This window comes from Calonectris borealis, chromosome 1 (genome assembly GCF_964195595.1).
Source record: "Calonectris borealis chromosome 1, bCalBor7.hap1.2, whole genome shotgun sequence".
Taxonomy (NCBI): Eukaryota; Metazoa; Chordata; class Aves; order Procellariiformes; family Procellariidae; genus Calonectris; species Calonectris borealis.
The window spans coordinates 139121613-139141687 of NC_134312.1; the positions used below are offsets into that span (position 1 = coordinate 139121613).

The 20075-nt window shown below is 38.7% G+C and overlaps 1 protein-coding gene across 4 annotated transcripts in view; it reads right to left on the reverse strand.

Annotated features, from left to right (window-relative positions):
• TBL1X (transducin beta like 1 X-linked) overlaps nt 1–20075 on the reverse strand; it is a 201679-nt gene that overhangs the window by 134527 nt on the left and 47077 nt on the right. For 2 of the 4 annotated variants that reach the window (XM_075133458.1, XM_075133495.1), the window contains exon 2: nt 9724–9796. The exons of 1 other annotated variant lie outside the window; for it this stretch is intronic. The gene's annotated coding sequence lies outside the window, so the exon portion shown is untranslated. Of the gene's footprint in view, nt 1–9723; nt 9797–17249; nt 17310–20075 lie in introns of all 4 variants that reach the window. One more of the 4 variants, XM_075133467.1, reaches the window with a different exon arrangement.

Below are 20075 nucleotides of genomic sequence, written 5' to 3' on the forward strand. Positions count from 1 at the left end.
TGTAAGAAAAAGAGATTTAAATGGGCAGCTGCATTCTGCATCAGCAGAATTACAACCATTTCTGTGAATGGTTTTAAGGTGCATAGGGAGGTCACCGTCTTCCATAGATTGGGTTACTGCAAAGCCGATGGATAATAACTATAGCAAGGAAGCAACTGGGTACTGGACTGCCTTAAAACAGCTGAGGAGAAACAGAGTAAGCCAGAACGATGCTGACTCTGACGCAGCTTCAGAGCAGGCATCGTCCTCTAATTTACTCAAAGCTAGCTCATGAAACTTCGCAGTGTTTTTACAACCATAAAACCCAATAAACCAAGCCCCAAACCACAGATTTTTTTATCCTAGTCCAGGAAAATGGTGAGAGGTAATGAGCTTGGGCCCAATTAAATGTGATGTAAGGAACTAACAAGAAACAGGCGCTTAGGAAGCCTAAGTTGTAACAGCCATCTTGCTTTGTTCTGCTTGCGTGTGTTCGTGGTATCCCACCTAAATGGCTTTTGCCCAGGTACACGTTTTCAGGACGCTTAAACCAGTACCCATGACTTGTCATACAGGGCGAACTTGCTCAACTGCGGAGCCAGCTCAAGTCATTCAGGGCCCACCTTACGCGTACTGAAAGGGCAGATATAGATCAGCTTCCTGGCACCCTTCCATCCTACAATTTCCTACCGCTATTACACTGATGATTCAAATCTAATTTTAACAAGCAAGCAAGCCTTCTGCTGTCAGCAACCATTGTTCCAAGACAGAAGGAAAATACTTTAAACACATTTTCGTGCCTTTCAACATCTGCATTTTCGTATTGCTTTTGTTCCTGGAGAGGGGCACAGAAAGGAAAATAAGGGAAGCACTTCCCAAGGTAGGGAGCTAAGATATCAGTGCTGTCACTTATCATTTCCTAAACAAGTCTAATTTTTCCAAACAATGCATGGGTAGGGGAAGGGTATTATTAATTTAAGAACTAATGCTTTGAAAGCCTAAAAAACTTGCTACAGTTACAAAGCAAGTTTCAAAACCACATTCCCCTACGATCACATAAAAATAATGGGCTTTATTTCAAAAATATAAAAACATTTTCTACATCCTTTGGTAAAATTGAGTCCTACACAGCCACAATATTTATTTTTATAAATAACTAACTATACGCATCTCTTTACAGCTAAGTTTGTGTGTAAATGAAACTTCTCCACCGGTTTAGAAATAATCTAAAAATTTCCTTGATTGTATATATATCACAAGAGGAAACCACTCACCATGTTTCTAAGTGTTGGCATAAGAGATCAGAAAAAGCAAAAGAATTTGAATATTCTTTTACCTATTTTCAGATGGCCTTCAAAAACAAATTCCACACAGAATAATGAAGAGCTGAGTTCATTAGTTGTACAGCAGAAGAAGTCATCCCATATAATGTGCCTTGGTAGTGACAAGTTGCAAGGGGTTAAGATATTCACTGAACATAATTAGTTCTGAAGATTATTATAGAAGAAGGACATAAACATGGTTCCAACAACCAAGGATAAGACAACAACAAGCATAGGAAAGCCTTCCTGACAAGGAAGAAACAGCCCAGTTTGTTCTGAGTTAACAGCACAAACAAGTTAGCTATGTGGCACATCCTGCTGTTTACAGCATATGATTTTAATAACTTAAAACAGAAGATTAAAGCCATCTGCAGGTCTCCTAAACAAAACAAATGCTATAGTGTGGTGCTGAAATATGTAAGGTGCTTCCATTGCTTAGAATTCATATCGTAGAAGGTTATTTATACATTGGAATGGGAAATATTTAATAGCATTTAACACTCTAACGGGTACAGAAAATATTACCCGTGTAACACACTGCCTTGTTTTTACAGTTTGCGTAAAATACACTGCTATGCTGTTAACTGAATGGCAGTAGTCAAAACATGGGGGATCAAGTGTTGCAGTCCTCTTAGACAGACATTATGGAACCAGCGTAAGGTATTTAATTTGATCTCTTTGTTCAAGTCAGTGGCATTTGCATTCATTCACATTCAGCAAGTTATTCATCTAAAAAAGCTAAGATTCTTTCATTTCTTCTTTTCTCCCAAATGCCGTTTGTTTTTCTATAGAATTATTGACATAAATAAAATGTTGCATTTAGACCGGCTGTGATACTGCCAGCCAATTTCACTGCAGAAAAAGGTCAAGGGAAAAATCATTAAAAAACAAAATAACATTTTCTTCCAAATTCTCTACATAAAACATCAGTGCCAGGCATTCACGTAAACTCTGAACATCGGTCAGTCCTTACTGGGCTCTGCTGTATATTTTATCTGCCGTAACAGCAGCACTGGGCAGAAGGCATCACAGAGGTAACTTGTGGAGCAGGACAAATTACTGAACTACTTCTCCAGTTTCTTGCACAGTAACTGCTGTGTGGCAACTGTCCTCCATAAACATATGACCATCATCTCAGCTAAATAATGTGCGTGTACGAAAGCCCTAACCTTAACTGAAGACCTTCATAAGCATTGAAGACAAAGAGACTAGTACATTATCTAACTGGGTTTCCTCAATTAACACAAGTTTTGAAACTCAAACGTGCAATTCTTGCATTACATGTAACTTTGAAATATTGAAAGAAATCTGTATTTTAGAAATTCATCTGAACAGGATGTAAAAATTTCAGCTAAGGGACAATTCCTCATCTCAATTTCAACAATTTTCCAGCTTTAAAATAGGGATGAATATTGGGGAATAACAAAATCTGTTTCCTGTTTGAATTCTTCTACCTTTAGCTTATTTCCAGTGCATCTTTTTATTTCCATAACTTCCAAACAAAAGAGCCTTCTCATATTATAAATCTTCACACACTTATTACCATATGATGACCGACTCACAATTTCAGCTTCTATTTGACAAAACAGATTGGATTTTATCAGTTTCCTACCAGAAAGATGAGCTCCTCCAGAACTCCCAAACTCTCTCCCCAATACGTCCAAACACTGTGAGCTTCAGGTATGAGTACGGCTCCTCCACACTGCACCTCCATTGCACCTCCATATTAGTTAAATACCATCCATTCCATATGGATAGTAAATACACTTTTTATTTGTTAGTCTTGTAGTCTTGCATCAAAACATCATATCACTGAATGGTAGACTTACGTGCAAGCTGTACAGTATGGCCGCAGCGCACCTCAAGAGACACAAATGACAACTTCTGAAGGAGCTTTAGATATTATGGGCTTGCACAGATCAAAACAAAAAGACATCACTTTGCTATTCCTCGTCACTATCTTTAATTGAGTGGAGTAACATGAAATAATGCACTGAAGAGCACAACAAGAAAACTAACATCTAAAATCACCTGGAGATCTGGAGTAGGGAACAGGAGAAAAATGCTGGTATTTAGTTCAGAACAAGGATGTTCAGAAACAGCACAGCATAGCTTTTCCCAGTGACTACAACTGGAGCCAGTAACTGCTGGATTTGCTTATAAATTCAGCCAGTGTTTTAGGGACAGGATGCAGGACAGGCTTCTGCAAAAGTAGGCAAATACTTAGGCATGTGTTGTTATCATATAGTATTAGCAGAGACACAGCTTTGTACATCTGGCTTCAAAGCACAGGAGATACTGAGATCTGCATCCACTGATTTCCTCATCGCAGATGTGCACACAAACTACTAGGCTACTTTGGATTGATGCTTAACATCGACTAGACAGATTAGAAGTTGCAGAGGCAAGAAGGACGTGGGATTTAATGCAACGAAAAGGAAACATATAAATACGAATGGAAAGTAAAAAGAAATATTATTTGGGAAAATGCAAGATGTAACAAGTTTGGTACAAAAAAAAATAAGGAAGGAAGGGAAGGAAGGGAAAAAGTGCACTGAGCCATAAATGAAGTAGAAGATATTATAGGCAGGCAAGCTACATAGTATAATTTAAAAAAAGAAAGGCATCAGAAAACATGCTAACAGAAAAAAGATATATCCTCTATAAATTTAGGAGGACCTGGACTCCTGAATCTCCTGGTTAAATGAAGGGGGGTCTCTAAAAAGCAAAAACTTGGAAGAACTGACTTTTGAGTAAAGACTGAGAGATAAATTTGTACAGGTGAAAAATGGCAAGGTAGGGCAAAGAGAAAGTGGGGTAATAGTTTACAAATACCTAAAGGAGGAATCTGCGTAGCAGAAAAAGGAAGACATTTTCTATCAGATATGGAAACTCAAGAAGGAATAAATGGAAGAATTTTTTTTTTTTTAAATGGAAAATATTGAGTGACTAGCAGGAAAGGCTTTTTGGAGGGGAACAACTGTTGGCCTGTGAAAAAACTGCCAGAGGGAATACTGCAAAGCTACTGGTGGACAAAATAACAGAAAATGCACTGATGGCAACAGTCCTGTATCAGCACAGAGGAATGCCTCAGATGATGTAAAAGACCACTTCCTAGTCTGCCTATCTGTACACAGTGCGTACTGTAACTAAGATAGATTACCTGAAAATTTGTGCTCCCTTTTTAATATAACACTAATGTACTTTATTACTGATTTTAACAGGGTTTAATAGGAGGAAGCATATATTCAATTATTTTATTACATGCTTTGAATATAAATGGCGAGCATCTGCACTCTAGTTTACTCCTTCCGTCCTCGCCCTCTCATAAAAAAAGCACCGGCACATTTTAGAATTCAGAGCGGCCCTCCCCAGCCCAGCCACTTTCTTGGCTGGTTTGCTGGGATCTATATATCCAATCTAATTATTTTGATTCCCATTTCCAACCCTATCAGTGGTGCAGTGGTGCAAGAAATCAAAATGCCAGTCTCCTGAATGTGTTAAAACCTAAAAGCTAACAGCTACTCATTTGCAGAGGCATCACTGTGTGGCCCAAAGCCCCTGTCATCATGCAATTTATGTTCAGCGTTCTGGATGTGACTCAAGAGGGGTTTCCCAGTGTACCAATACCGAGCATTTCATGTAACATTTCAGATACGCTACAGCTGTTGCATCATCTTCTTCTATCACAGCGTAACTGACTAACAAAACCCCCCAGTGCTTCAGTTTGGATTTTGTCTCTTTTTAAAGACTTCCTTAAGTCCTTCTTCTTTGTTATTCTTCCCTTTGTTTTCTTAAAAGGGAAAAAATAGGATCATACAAGCTTATCTTCCCTGAAGTGATCCGAAGAGAGAGTCAGCAACACTCCTGCCAAAACACCTACTATCCTCTCAAGTCAGGGGGATCGTATGTTGCTCACTAGCTGAATTCCCTTGGGGGTCTTTTCCCTGACTATACGCTTTTCCCCTCTTGAATTACAGCCTTACTTAGATTACTAATGCCTCAGCGCCACCAAAAATATTCCCATTCATTTCCACAGCTTTTACAAATATGATAACATGATTTGTGTTTAACTATAAGCGTCACCGTTTTACTTTTTATTATGAATATCATATGTTTGGCAAGCTGTCCGACCTTCCTTATGATGATGAATGCCGCAGCAAACAATTTGCTGTATCTTTAAAGAAATGGCCAATTCAATTACATTATGCCAGAAGCTTTCAAATCCCACTCTGCCAAACGTCTTTGCTATATCCTGCCACAGACAGCCCATTTGTATTCCAGCACAGTAGGACACTTGTTTTATTGAAGCATACAGTTCTAGTTAGGTACTATCAACAGAGCGCTATTTCAGTTTGCCAGCTCTGTGTTCCTTTCCACCCCCTCTAGCCTTGGTTATTAGGATTTTCAATTTTACTGACCAAACGTGTATGCATTACTAATTACATGCATGAAATCCAGTCGTTATCGACTGCTACAACAAAATACATTAGTGACCAATTACAGGAGTTCTTGGCAGCAATGGTTATCATTTTAGTGGATTTAATCATTGCACTTAAAGTGAAGCTTGAGATTCCCTTTGAGATTACACCACTAATTGCTTCTGTTTTGCCAGTTACTGCATGAGCTGGTTTGCAAAAAGGATCACTAAAAGATGCTTTCTAAATATCGAAGAGCAGCAAACAGATGAAGCCTCCTGTAATGAGTCCCCCCCCCAATAAAACCACAGCATCAATTCATTCATACCACAATGCCAATCTCCGATACGTATCCCCCTTGTCACCCCCTCTTTCCTTCTCATTTCTTGTTATTTGGGCAGACAACAGCAATACAGCTACACTGCTGTTCATGTGAATTGTGTGACACACTATCATTCATTTATATAGATTTATTTTTTTCTTAAATTTTTCCCCCCCTCTTCTGTGTTTGCAGAAAGGATACTACTTGTTATTCTTATTATGACAGAATGTTTGAACGGTCTTAGACCTTTAAGGGGGGGAGAAAAAAAAAAACAACCTAAGCAAAGCACATGATTTATTGCAGGCACAGTACCACCATAATAGGCTTCCACTCTCCAGGAATCCGTAAAAACAAACACTCCCCCTCCAAAGGAATTTGTAATATAACATATTGTTCTTTAAAAGCCCACATCTACCTCCAGATCCCCACTAGTGATGAATTATCTGGTTTACAGCCTCATAAAGCACAAGTGTCTATGTATTTTAATGCTGAGGCCAACCACAGGACTTCAGGTATCTTTCAAATTTAGTGATATACAACTTTTCAAACACCAATGAAAGGCTGTGACACTTGGCTTCAGGCAAAACAAGGAGATATAATTTCATCAACATTTTAGGTCTGATCAAAATAAGTTGTCCTTCAAAGACAGAGAGCGTGGGGGAGGGTTGCAACTACTGGTTCTATTAGCTGTCTGAGAGCAAGCTTTTTTAATAAATAAAATTGTTTAAATAAATCTGTTTGGTTCCTTTTTATTAAAATTTCAGCTACTGAAGCTTTCCATTACTCATACACCACTTTCTGAACAACAAAGAACCCCTCTCAAAAATATAAAAAACCAAAAATCCTCAATCAAGAATTTCTCATAAGATTAAAAAACTTTCTAGAATTGTCTCATCAAACATCAACTTTTTTAGGATTTCAGTAGATGCTAAGTTGATACAACTCTAATTAGAAACTTAATTGATCTCTGTGAAAGAGAAACTGTAGAGAAAGTGTTTTAAATCCCCAGAGACTTCTAGACTATGAACAGCAGAGCGTATGATATCTTTAAAAACTGTCAGAAACCACACACTATGATTTACAAAAATAATAACAACCTCCATGAAATTAACTGCTAAAAGAAGTTGAAGAACTTCACCCTACAGTATTAATAGGCTGTAGCAACAGTACCAGTTGGCTTCACTTCAGCCTCTAAACTACGGTACGGACCATCACCGGCCGATCCCTGAAAAAGAACATAATGCAGTACACAGAGGGTTGCGTCACGGACACGTTTTATCTTGCTTCAAACACAGATGTAGATCTCCACAAACCCGTTGATCTTTCCAGAACACCAGGCACAAGAACTGCTGCATGCAGGACACTCTCAAAACCAAGGCCAGTTCATTTCCATGCCTAACTGAGAAAATCTTGCCCCAATTTCAAGTCTGAATGAGAAAATCTGTAAGTGATGCAGTAACTACAGTAAGTGGCAAATAATAAACTGGATAAACCACCTAAATTAGACATCAAGCCTATATTCATAAAGAAACAGACTACGCAATTTAATTGGATTATCCCCACCTCTTAGTTCAATAGTTCTTGACTTCTGCCTTCCTCAAACAACAACGAAGGACAATTTTCAAGTAAAAAGTAACGTAACACTGACACAATATCTTTGTCAGGACAGAAGTTGCTACACCTACAAATCCTCAAGCCCAGCAGAACGACCACCTTTCTTTTGTATGGGCAAGCTCCTGCCTCATGTACACAAGCACAAAATTCAAGCTGTAATTCCAAAAAGGTTGCAATTGCACCTGGAATTTCTAGTGCTGCCTTCCAAATGAGGAAACGGGAACAAGACAGGAGAAGAAAATATTCCTGAAAGGCACAGCTGAGCTTATGTGGCACCCAAAATACAGGAAATACCTGTCTTTCACCACTGTCAAAAGCAATAGACTAAAATATGCAGAGTAGGACTGATAACACAGGAAATAAATGAGAACTTTTGCCGCATGTTAGTATAGAAGTTAAAAAAAACAAGGCAAAAACCTCTCTCAAAGGTCCCTGTTGGATTTAAAACAGAGCTGTTGAGCCAATTTTGATTTCAAAACATGCCATTATCGTTTAAGAATACTGAACTTCTCTTCTTGAATAAACCTTACACCTGTTCGCTAGTCCACAGACCTAAGTCCTAAAACCATGCACAATGAGTGCAAAACTCCAATGAGAACTACAAATGCACAAGAAAGCAACCAGTTACTTATAATACACTCAGGCATTATTTGTGATTCACTATCTAACTTACAAATCAAAGAATGATAATAGTAAATGCTGCCACGATGCATTTCTGAATGAGTTAAGTGTCTTTTGTGTGTATAGCTCACAAAGCCTGGCATATTTTCAAGTTACATATTTAATTCTTTTTTATATCAAAAGCAATGAGACTTTTTTGTCTACTGCTCTATTGCAAAGAGATAAGCACAGTAAATACTATGGCAAAATGAAATATACTTTTTTATGCAGTGATGTGACGGTTCATGCATTCAGTACAAGAATAGGATTAAACCACAGCACAGATTTGGAATAAAATGCACTGATAACAAGTTTAGACCAGATTAAATCAAGAGACTCTCAGCTGATAAGTAGAGTTTGTAAAATTTAATGTAGATACCAGTAAGGATATTCAACTTACTGAAGCCTTCCAAAACTAAACATAATTCTTTTAGCATGATAAATTTCAGCAGGAAGAAAGGCTCCAGCTCTGGCAATAGTTTCAGAAAACTCAATTAACTTGCCCATTATTAAAAATATGTTACTAGTAGAAAGAAGTTTCGTGCTATACTATACTTATCTGCTCATTAATATTACATGCATTTCATGTATGAATATGTATGAATAAATAAATACATTAAATAATACAAAAAAGTACCTTTTTGACATGTAAAATAATTTATTGTAACCAGGAATAATGCTTGGATTGCCAGGAAAGGAAGCTAGGTGGGTAACCGAAAAATATTCTTCCTGCCTTTTCAGAAACCTGTGTAGGCTAGGTCTGGGACTGGTTGGGGTCCTTCAGATGCCTAGGAATGTCTGCCACATGCCCCGTCAAAGCTGACAAAGAAAAGCTGTCCTTGTCCTATTTTAATGGAAGCTAATCCAACTGTTTTAGTGGAAGCAAACCCAACCCAGACAATAGCTTTTGTCTCAAACAACGTGAAATGAGCATTCACCCTTTCCAAGACATATTAGGCCACCATGAGGTCATCTTCTCAGCTTTCATCCTCTGATGACCTCATACTTAACATAACCTCTCCGTAGGCCTTCAGTCCTGCTGAATCTCAGTGCCTTATTATGATCACAAACCAGCAAGATCGAGTTTAACTTTAAGAAACAGAGAGGTCATTCAAACTCAGAAATTATTCTCAAGATAAATAACTGAAAAGGCAAAACACCAAAATACAATCTATGTTTAATTTTATGGAGGCTTTAAGGGTAGCAATAAAAGCAAACCTCCTGCAAAGCACTGAAGGCTCTCTACAACATTCCCTTTAGCTAGCCCTAGTACGTCTATAGTCTTTTTCAATTCAAAAGCCAAGGTATTGTCTCAAGTTACAGATTGCAATTAGGCACGGAGATGCTGAAAAATATTTAACAGTTTTAACATTTTGTAAAGCTGATTTCCAGCTAAGCATTCACTTACTCGGGTGCAAGAACAGTCAAGCTCCCCAGTTTCCCCCAGATTTTCCCTTCAGGCCAGTTTTATCCTTAAGTACCTGTGTACAATAAAAAAACAAAGGAAAAAATCAATTTACGTAACTCCTCCTAAGTTCATCTCTTAATTATATCAACTCTTATGGCCCCAAATTGTCAGCCATTTAAGAATACAGACACCCAGCTTTTCTAACAAGATTATTTCCCATCAATTTGCCTAACCAGAAGCAAACTCAAAGCTTTTTTCCCCTGCAAAAAGACTGGGTTTTATTTGACCAGTTCTACATACATGTATTTTTTTAGTCTCAGCACAACCTCAAATGAAAGAGTTTTCTGTGAGAAACCTCATGTAAATTCAACCTACTAGAAGGTGGGATTGCATGACTTGGGTATATTTTATCACTTGTTTCTAGAGTACAAACAGACAGCAACACAGTTAAGGCTTTGTTAGCCACAGATTTAAGCTATCTTAAAACTGTTAACATGTAACAAGCAAATCCTACATATTCAATTACCACTTTAAAAATTGAAAGAAGGTTTGTGTACAGGTGCACTGTCACTTAGTTAAGGAGGAGCTCAAAACAGAAAGTTATTCTACTTTCTCCTGGCACTAGTATGAATTAAAGAAACATTTTCAAAATGTGCTATTCAACCATATGGAATCAATTTTTGCAGACATATGGAGCTCCAATTAAATAAGTGTGGCTTTGCTGACACAAAAGTCCACCTGCATATATTAGAATTTTCCAGAATTAGATCATCTAATTTAGAGCAGCCCATCTAACAGTAACACAGTAGAAAAGCAATGCATTTGATATGACACAACCACTGAAACTAGTCTCTTTAAATAGTAATCGCAGCCTTACTTTTGACCATGGTCAGAATATAACCAGATTAGAAAGAAAACAAAGATGGAATTAGTTCCCCTAAAATACAATTACAATTACATCAGACCAAAAGTTATTTTTCATCTCCTCCATTACACAAGTAAATGTATAATTGAAAAGTAAGCAAGGTACAGTTTTTCAAAGAAGATTTCACCAGAAGGCAATGGAAATTAAAAAACTGACTGTAATTGTGCTTCCTAGTTTTTAAGTTTTCTTTTCCCATTGTGCATCCATAAATATACAGAAAGTGCATTTAAAAAAAAACAAAAGTCAACAAGCCATATATAAACGCTAACCTCACAATCCTAAAATCTTCAAATAAGAAAGGTATCCAATGAGGTAGAAACTAACAAATTTTTAAGATAAGCACTTCAGAAGCCACGATTTTTATTTTTATTTTTTAAGTATTTGGAATTAATTGGGCCCCCCTGTTCATATCTAGTCTGCCTGGCTTTTTATTAGTAATGACATGCAATGTTTTTCCACAGGACCCTGACCTCATTCAGTGAATACAGTAGCTAGAAGAAAAGAGAGTACTGAAAATCTACACATGAACTGAATTACATATGGTCACAGCACAGATAACAACAGATTGCATTTCAGTCCCCTGCAAGGTACATCGTATGATCCCCATAGACTGTGAACTGAAAGAATGAAACTTTTGAATTAGAAGCATTACAAACTTGAGTGTTCAACCACAGATTCCTAAAATTCATTTATCAGAGTACCTAGCCTTATACAATACTTGAAACTAATTTTCTGGGGAAGCTGCATTCACCTGCCGTAACTGGGTGACGCATCCTTCCTTTCTTGTAGCGCATTGCCCCATTCACTACCTGTCTTAAAGTTTCTACAACAAATGTAAGCAAGTTTTCAAAGACCTGTCTCCTTTGCTGCAGTCTTCGTACACTTCTGGTCCAGAAGGAAAGACCATACAATTCTGAGATCATATAATTTAAAACTATATCATAATGTGTATGTCCAAGGGAGCTCAGTTAACATGTTCTAGACAACCTTAATTCTTCACCTTCCCAGCTTTGCAGTGCTTGTGGGTAACCCTAACAACATGCTTCAAGACAGCTTTCTAAGCTTGGTTTAATTTCCAGCTCTTTTAAAGACAGAAACAATTGAAAAGGAGAAGCTCCATCTTGTTCAATACAGACACCCAGAGTCTCCCTCAAAACTTGGCCACCTCTCCTTCTCATCCAAGCTGTACCATTGCCAATCCTGAGGACATGTGCCACCTCCCTCATCACACTCCTTGTCATCAGGCTCAGTCTCCTATTTCTGATCTCAGTCCTGTCTCCCTGCCTCTTTAGAGTAACTGCTTCGTTCTCATCAGCTTCATTATACGATATATTGCTCCCTCCCCTCCCCGCAACCAGAATCCCATTTCCCATTAGCTTCCAGCTCTCATATACCACTTTCCTTTTAACCTCAGCACTGCCTCTCAGCTTTCTGTCCCCTTCACAGATCTGTTAGCTCTTCCGCACCGCTTTTCACCTTCCAATGGTTTTCCCGCTGCTTTACTCTCCCACTCAGCCTCCTCCTTTTGCCTCTCGCCCTAGTGATTTTCAGATTCATTCTCAACAACCAGCTCCCTATCTTTTCCATGTTTCCTTTCCTGGTTCCTACACAGGCTTTGTGATTAGTGTGCCATAGCCATGGCTGCTACGCTTTGGGCTGAACTCACTTCCAGTGATGGGCATTAAAGAGATCTGTACAAGGGCTAATGAGCAGGAACACTTAATTTCAGGATCCCAGAGGACATGGGCAGAAGACAAGCCAAACCAGCACTGCTGTCTGTGCAGAAGTAGAATTTTAGGCACTTAAATCCCTCACTCCTGAAAAACATAGCCACCTATATATTTAGATGTCAAGGCAGCTGTATCAAGGCTTTGTGGACTGCAGGTACTTCAGTCTTGATGTTAGATTAACACCACCTAGTCTTTCAAATTTTTTAAAAAAAATCGTTCTACAAAGAACCCAAATAAAGTTAGATAGAGTCTAAATCTCAGTCTAAACTCATTGTACATTTCAGTTAATACAGAGTTACTAGTACTTCTTTAAGCCATTCTTTCTGAAGACAAAACAGCCCTTGATTCAGTAAAATATATTAAGTATTGGGAGGAGGAGGGAGGAATGGTTTTTAATTAAGAACAGATTTTTCTTGGCGCTGTTTACCAAGGGTAAGTGTGCTTATCTTTATTCCACTGGAAGAAAGAGATGATACTATACCGTCACCTATTTTTGCTAGCAAGTACAAACCAACCAAAGACATCCTCCTGTCCTGTCTCAAACAACCCCCCTTTTTGTGGGAGAGAGGCTTAAGGGGGTTAAGGCTGAATGTAAAATGATTTTATACAGTTGGGAGAGGTTGATTCCCACAAGATGTAAAATAATAAAGCAAATTAAAAGACATTTGATTTATTGCCTAAGTCCTGTTTTTAGAATAGTTTCAATATTAGGCTTGGTGACAATAGAGTTTGTATCAACAGAGTATGAACTAAATCAACACAAACAGAAGTCAGAATTATGTAATAAATTCAAATATGATGAGAATTTCATTAAGAACCTTCTTCCCACCTTTGAATACACAAAAATAGTTCTTTGGATTACCTCATCACATCACTCTTATTTGTAACAGGCATCTTTTGAAAAGAAGAAGTAACACGAACCTTAATATAGATTAGGTGTTTCTCAGCTTCTTGGTATTAATGAAAACTAACAGCTAGCCATAGGATTGTTCCTAACATGGATTTACATATCAGTATCGTAAACCTGTCAGCTCTCCCACTAATCTGCCCTTCTACCTATTTTTTCCTTTTCCCATATTTTATACATTCTCCTATCTCACACAACTCCTCCTCTTCCATTCATTTCCCTACGTTTGTTCCTTCCTCTTCCCCATGATTTCCTCACTGAAATGCAGCCCAAGTTTCAAATAATGAAGAATGCAGCCGCCTTTCTGCATGGTATAATCAGTACTTCGGGAGCACAACCCACATGTGCTGCAAATGCTGCAGAAGTTTTCATAAAATTCATGACTGGTGTATCAGAGAGGTGAATGTAAAAGAAAATACTAAATTGGTGTAAGTGAAAACTTCAGATTAATCTTTCACATTATTTTTGCAATTAGCTTCCTAAGATTTATAACCTTGTTTGGTGTAACCTGTATGTTGATTGCCCAGAAGACAGAAGTTCTGGAAAAATAAAAATCTAGAAGGGTCACGCTGGATTTAAAACCAGATCTGTTGTTAATTGTTATCTTCAGTTTATTCTCAGTATTATTCCCTCTTCTTGAAGCCCCAACTCGTTCAAATACAGAGTGTCACATTTTCATGGCACACTTAACATGCCATTTTGCTTCCTGTGCTGGTAAATTTCTCTGTGCTTAAGCCTTGCGTTTCTTTCCCAAGGATGCATTTGCACTATTTCTAAATAGCGCAAAAAGTCACATAGCTTTTCTTCATTTTTTCTTCAGAGCCACTATACTTCCCCTTCTCATGATGATAAAACAGTAGTCGGTCACATCACTTCTCTCCTCTAACAGAGCAGCAGATCCAGGCTCCTCTTCCATCAAATGCAACCCCACCCCTTCGGGGTGACAACAGTGGTCTCAGCTCTCTCTTGTCTACCTCTGTGCTCTGCTGCCGTCCAAAATCCTACTCCTCCCAAACAGCGAATGCGGTCTGTTCCTGAATCCCTCAATGTGAAATACTCAGGCGGCTGAGCAGCGCGCGCGCGCGCATGGGCTTGCAAGCACGCGTGAGAGAGCAGGAGCAAGCGTCGCTCGGGGGGGAAGGGAGGCAGCCTCTCTTCAGGGTGAAATTTGCAATACAGCCTGGGAGGTTAAGCTCTAGGATTCTCACAGCCTGTAATAAAACCTGTGCAACCGAATCTCCTTCTAGATTTAAAAATCTCAACCTCCACTGAAATGATGTAGATTCAGTGAAGAAAGCACATACCCCTCCTATGCTGCTACTGTATTACTGAGTGGCCATCTAATAACAGCATACTTTAGTTAATGAGTACAGATGAATGATTCGGTGCTAGGAGGTGTCTGCTAAAGAGGAACTTCTATTACATCTTGATTCTTCCAATATTGAAACTAGAAAGAAAAAATAACTCTCTGATTTATCCGAAATAAAGACAGTAGAGTGAAGTTACTTTTTATATTTAAACAACAAATGATGGATAATATTTATGTACACTACAACAAGGCAGCCTTTCAACATGTTTTGTGTGTCCAATATATAAAAATTATGTATAAATGCAGTATCATCAATGAATGTACTATTTACAAATAAATCACTCATTCCTCTGTTGAGCCACACTGTGTTAAGTACACTTTAATGCTGAAAGTGGTATCTAATTATCTTTATTTGACCCCAAATCCAACAGAAAAATAAAAATGTTCAAAATACTTGGATCTTGCTGATAAGCACTCAACATTAAAAGGTACCTGTCAGGATAATGTAAAATGGTATTTATTCTTATTTCTTCTGAAGAGGTCTCAAACAGTTACACCAATATATTTAATGTTGTACTCTCTCTTGTTCCTCAATTTGGTATACTGCCTGTTGGTGTTAAAGATAGAATGAGATTCAGTCATCAGTATGGCCTGACCCTGCAAATCCACCACTGTCACATCCCATGGAGGAAGCAGGGCTGTTAATATGATCACGCCTTTGGAACTAGGCTTCAAAACCTAAATAATCCAATGGTCGTAACTCATACAGAAGCCAATTATCACTGGTGATCCTAGACATTTCTCAAAAGTTGGCACTCTCAGTCTCTCCTATTCATCAGCATGTTTGCATTTGTTTGCTGGTTAGGGTAACAGCAACGTAAATATCTGTAACTATTAGTAGTAGATAGATGTTGAATTAAAAAAAAAAACAACACACTGGTAAACTGACCAAAAAGACATAAAACAAATTTCAGTATTTGCCTCCACTCACTTCAGGGAACCCTTCTCCTCTGTTTATTTTCTCTTCCTGCTCACAAGCTCCTGGCATCCCTCGTACCGTGGTGTTTACATTCTCGTTTCCATCACCAGTGACACGAAAAAGACGCTTTGTTCACCCACACGTACCTCCTTGCCAGAAAGGTCAAGAGAATAATTTACAAACGAAGGTCCATCATTTTCACCCACAAATTACCTGTATGAAGCCAAGAATTGCCCCATCGTGTGCTACTGGTTGCATTCGACAGCCGCACCTCATCACGTCAACAAGTGCCTGTGCCTCCCCAGGACCCGCACGACTGAAGGAAAATAACGATTCTTACCATCTAATGGTTTCCTGGCTCGGAAAATTTACCAGTATAATGGTGACGGAATCATACACTGCACTAGTTTAAATCTTCCATGAAGGGGTCGGGGGTGGTTTTTTTTTTTTGTAATAGTTTTTTGGCTTAACAACCTTCATCCAAAAGAAGCCCAGCTCACCTCGAAACATCTTTCTTACTAGAATAAGAGGATTTTAATGTTATGGCTATAGCAATTATAGTCTGGCTGATGCTAGTTAACTTGCTCACACAGACATGTCCTAGAACTTTTCAGCAAACAAGGGATCTGGGTTTATACTTTGTACAGCCTAAAGCCAATATAGTTAACATTTCTTTGATCCTTGAGCTTCACACTTCAGAGAGCTGCGGGAGAGAGGAAGTGCTGGAAGCCTGGTACTTTCAGGAACCATTAATTATAGGAACTCATCATGAAGGGCATTGCTAGAAGTTCGCTTCAGACCATCTGAAAGTATTAGAGATAATCCGATGGTTTAAATATAAACAGCGCAGTTGCTGTCACACAGTTGTCCGTGAAAGACAAGGTCTCAGTGCTTTTTTTTTTCCCCCAGATTGATGATCTGTAAGGTGTTGAGCAGGAAAGAAATCTACCACAGCATAAGCCCCTTTCATTAAAGTGTATTCCCTAGCATGTTTTTCGTGTTTGATCTCAAAGTAAATTATAAATCACACCCATTTTTTAACTGTCTACTATTCTATAAATATTATGGCTAAAATTTTCAAAAGATTGGCTATCAAATTTAGTCAGCAAAGTTAAAGTACATGCTTGAGAACTCAATTCATTTTCAAAACAAAATTAATCCAAAATGGGAGTTACAGTCTTTTTATGGGAAAAACCAAAAGAGACATTCAACTGGCCCCAATTATAAAATTAATGAGCTATTCAAAATTATTTGCCTCCTTTTCAAATAACATGTGTAAAACCACATGGCAAGCTATTCGTAGAAGCAGGAATAATATCTTACTTAACTAGTTCACTAGTTCTCCACTGCCTAATAATGTATTTTATAAATATTCAGGTTTATATTATTCCCTATAAGAATCAATTTTTTATTATGACGATAGTCACCTCAAGCACAGAGCCCTCTTCACAGTCAGCTGAACGTTTGGTGGCACGATATGGCCTCAGCCTTAAAAACCCAGTAATTTAAGAAGTTAGATTTTACTTTTTAATCTGGCTCTCCAATGAAACGCTGAAAAGAAACTTTCTCTTTAAATCCTGTCCAGAATAAAATCTAGAAAGCTGTAGCCCATCCTTTACCAGCTGCTTTTTCACTTACTAATTTAAGAACAACACTTCTTCCTGTTGCACACTTACCAGGAAGCAGCTATGCCATGAATGTGTTATAAACACCACGCGTCTCCCAGGCTGCACGACCTTCTGAAAAACAAGACAACCTAATGGAAGCGCTGCTCTTTATCATCCTCTACTTCCTCACCACATTCTGGTTACTTAATTCAATACCAAAGCTAGAGCCTGTGAAAGGATTTCTCATCTCATTTTCCTTCCGTATTTCCCCTTTCAATCTGAAGTCTTCGATGATATGCTGATTTCCCTGGAAGCCCACTTTCTCAGAGAAATGCTGCAAATGCAAAGGCAGAGGGATAACCAAACTGCAAGGCATCACTTAAAACAATCCTTCTGGGGCACAGGAGAAGACAAATACATATATTCTTCAGACAACGTGACAAAAAAACTCCACTCCAAACAGCAAAGTTTGAGCAGCAGAAAGAATGCAACACCTCGTCTGGATCACCAACACTGCATTTCAATGCGTGCCTCTGCATAGTTCAGAGACACGGGATGGTCCCTTTGGGATGGATGTGCAACTGCAGGCAACCACGCGATGAATGTTCAGTTCTGAAGTTTCCATAGTATATCCGCCCCGTGTGCCCTAAACACTACAAATTGCTTCTCAATACCCTACAAAAGGCAAAATAGCTATAGGAAAGGCTATAATCATAGAGGGAGAGATGGAGCTGGAGGACACTGTCTATATCCTACGCCTTTGCAATAGCTGCGGTTTTTTTTAACAATTGCCAAGGAACAACTTCTCCTAAACGATCACAGGAAGTGGACCACGCATCACACAACGAAAGCGGATAAAAATACCTATTTTGTCCTCTGCTTCCCCAGGGGGAGCCATTCATTCCTGATCCCAGATCTTGTAATCAGTTCCATGGTGATTGTGAGCAGATGGGGGGTAGAACAGGGGACAAGGTAAAATAAGTTGTTGCTAAAGGGTTTGGGAGAAGAGCAGAAAAAACATACTTCTTATCCACAAGCAACCACTGGAAACCGTGAAGCACGTTGTTAGTGCCAAATAAATATAATGAAAACAAGCAATTTCAGCCACCCTTCAGACCCCTTAGAGACCTCCATACTTCAAATCCAAAGACTCATCTCATAACTTAACTTTCTACAATCACTCCAGAATAAAATCTCCTGTGCAGCTTACTAAATTCAGGCTTAAAACCGTTCAGGTTCTTTGCTCCACTGTCCTGTTCAGAAGAAATGGTGAGGAAAGTTCTTATAATTTCTTGTCTAAATTCATTCAGGACCAATTTATAGTATCAATACCAGAAAAATTGGTTATACTTCAGCTGAAACAGTTCTTTATTGCTGATGTTTACCCATAGATTTATTTACAAAGAATAACTTTATCCCTTCTCAACCTTCATTTGACTAAGCTAAACATCAAAAGCTTTCTAATTCGCTCTTTGAAAGATAAATACTCTGTAACTCTGATCAGCCTAGTAGTCTGTCTTTGCACCTGTTCCAATTTAAGTCCATCTTTCTGTTCACTGTAAGGGAAGAGCATCGGACACAATATTCCAAATGAGGTCTCAGGAAAGCTTTGTGAAATGCTATTAGCATTTCTCCCTCTCTCTACAAAAATATCATGTCTAATGCATCGGAGAGGTACATTAGCCTTTTTCACAGCTGCATCATACTGGTGGCTTAGAGCCATCTTAGTGGCATTATCACAGCACTTTACGTAATTCAGACTGCTACAACCATTAAATCATCTACACAACATCCCATGATGTTAACAGATGTTCTTCTCATTTTAAATATTTGCATATCGAGATAAAGACTAGCATGACCTGTCTGAGAGCAGACACTGGGGGCTCTCAGAGCTGAATTAGCAACTGAGACTTTCTGATTCTTAATCCTAAATATATACCTCCAAACACTAGCAGCAAAGAGATGAGCTACACAGTGCACAGTAACAAGGGTACTCCTGTTACTCCACGCCAAACGCCTGTGCCTGCACTCAAAAGCCATTTCTAAATGGATGGTTACAGATGGCCACTTCTCTCCTCTACCATGCTAATTGCATTAGCCTGCTGAGGAGCCACACAGAGGAAACCCAGAAAGGCCAAACCTCCACCCACCTTGACATAGGGGTGGCCTCTCCACTGCTTGTTCTCGTCTTCACCTCCTCAGCTGGCACTGAAAGTGCCTTCTTGTGGTGATCCCACTCAGGCAAGCCTCTAGCTGTTAGGCCACCTCCTCCCACAGATACTTGCCCTTAGCTGCCAGAGCAAAAGCTGCTCAATTAAAACCACTTCTACCAAAGCTTGTATTTACACTGATATATTCTCCTGAAAAATGTTTTCAGGATTCTGAATTTACAATTTGAATGCTCTTCTTTTCTAAAATTCAGATTATATTGAAAGTGACAGCTCACAATAAAAAGATAAAAAAATCTAAAAATGCAGGAGTGCAAATTCAAAGAATAACATTGGACAAAGGAGCCGACTGGTACCTAACAAAGAGTTGGCAGTTCCTACACAACATAGCGTATTGTAGCTACTCACATCATAGTGTTAATTTCACAGTCACAATCAAATACTCCTAAGGCTACTAATAAAAACCTATCTTTGTGAAAAGTTTGCCTGGACCATGAACATCACTAGAACTAGACAGAACGTGAATTACTTTCCCTTAAAGCTCGGGATCTCTTAATTGCCTCAGAAATGCCATGCATGTTTTGCAGTCGCATTCCAAAAAACACTTTTTCTTCCAAGCAACTAGCCGAGCCAGCATTGTCCCCTGAGCTAAGACATATGAGTCTTTTTCTGTAAATAAAGCAAGCATTCTAGTCAAGCAACACACCACCACTTCTTCTCAGAAAAT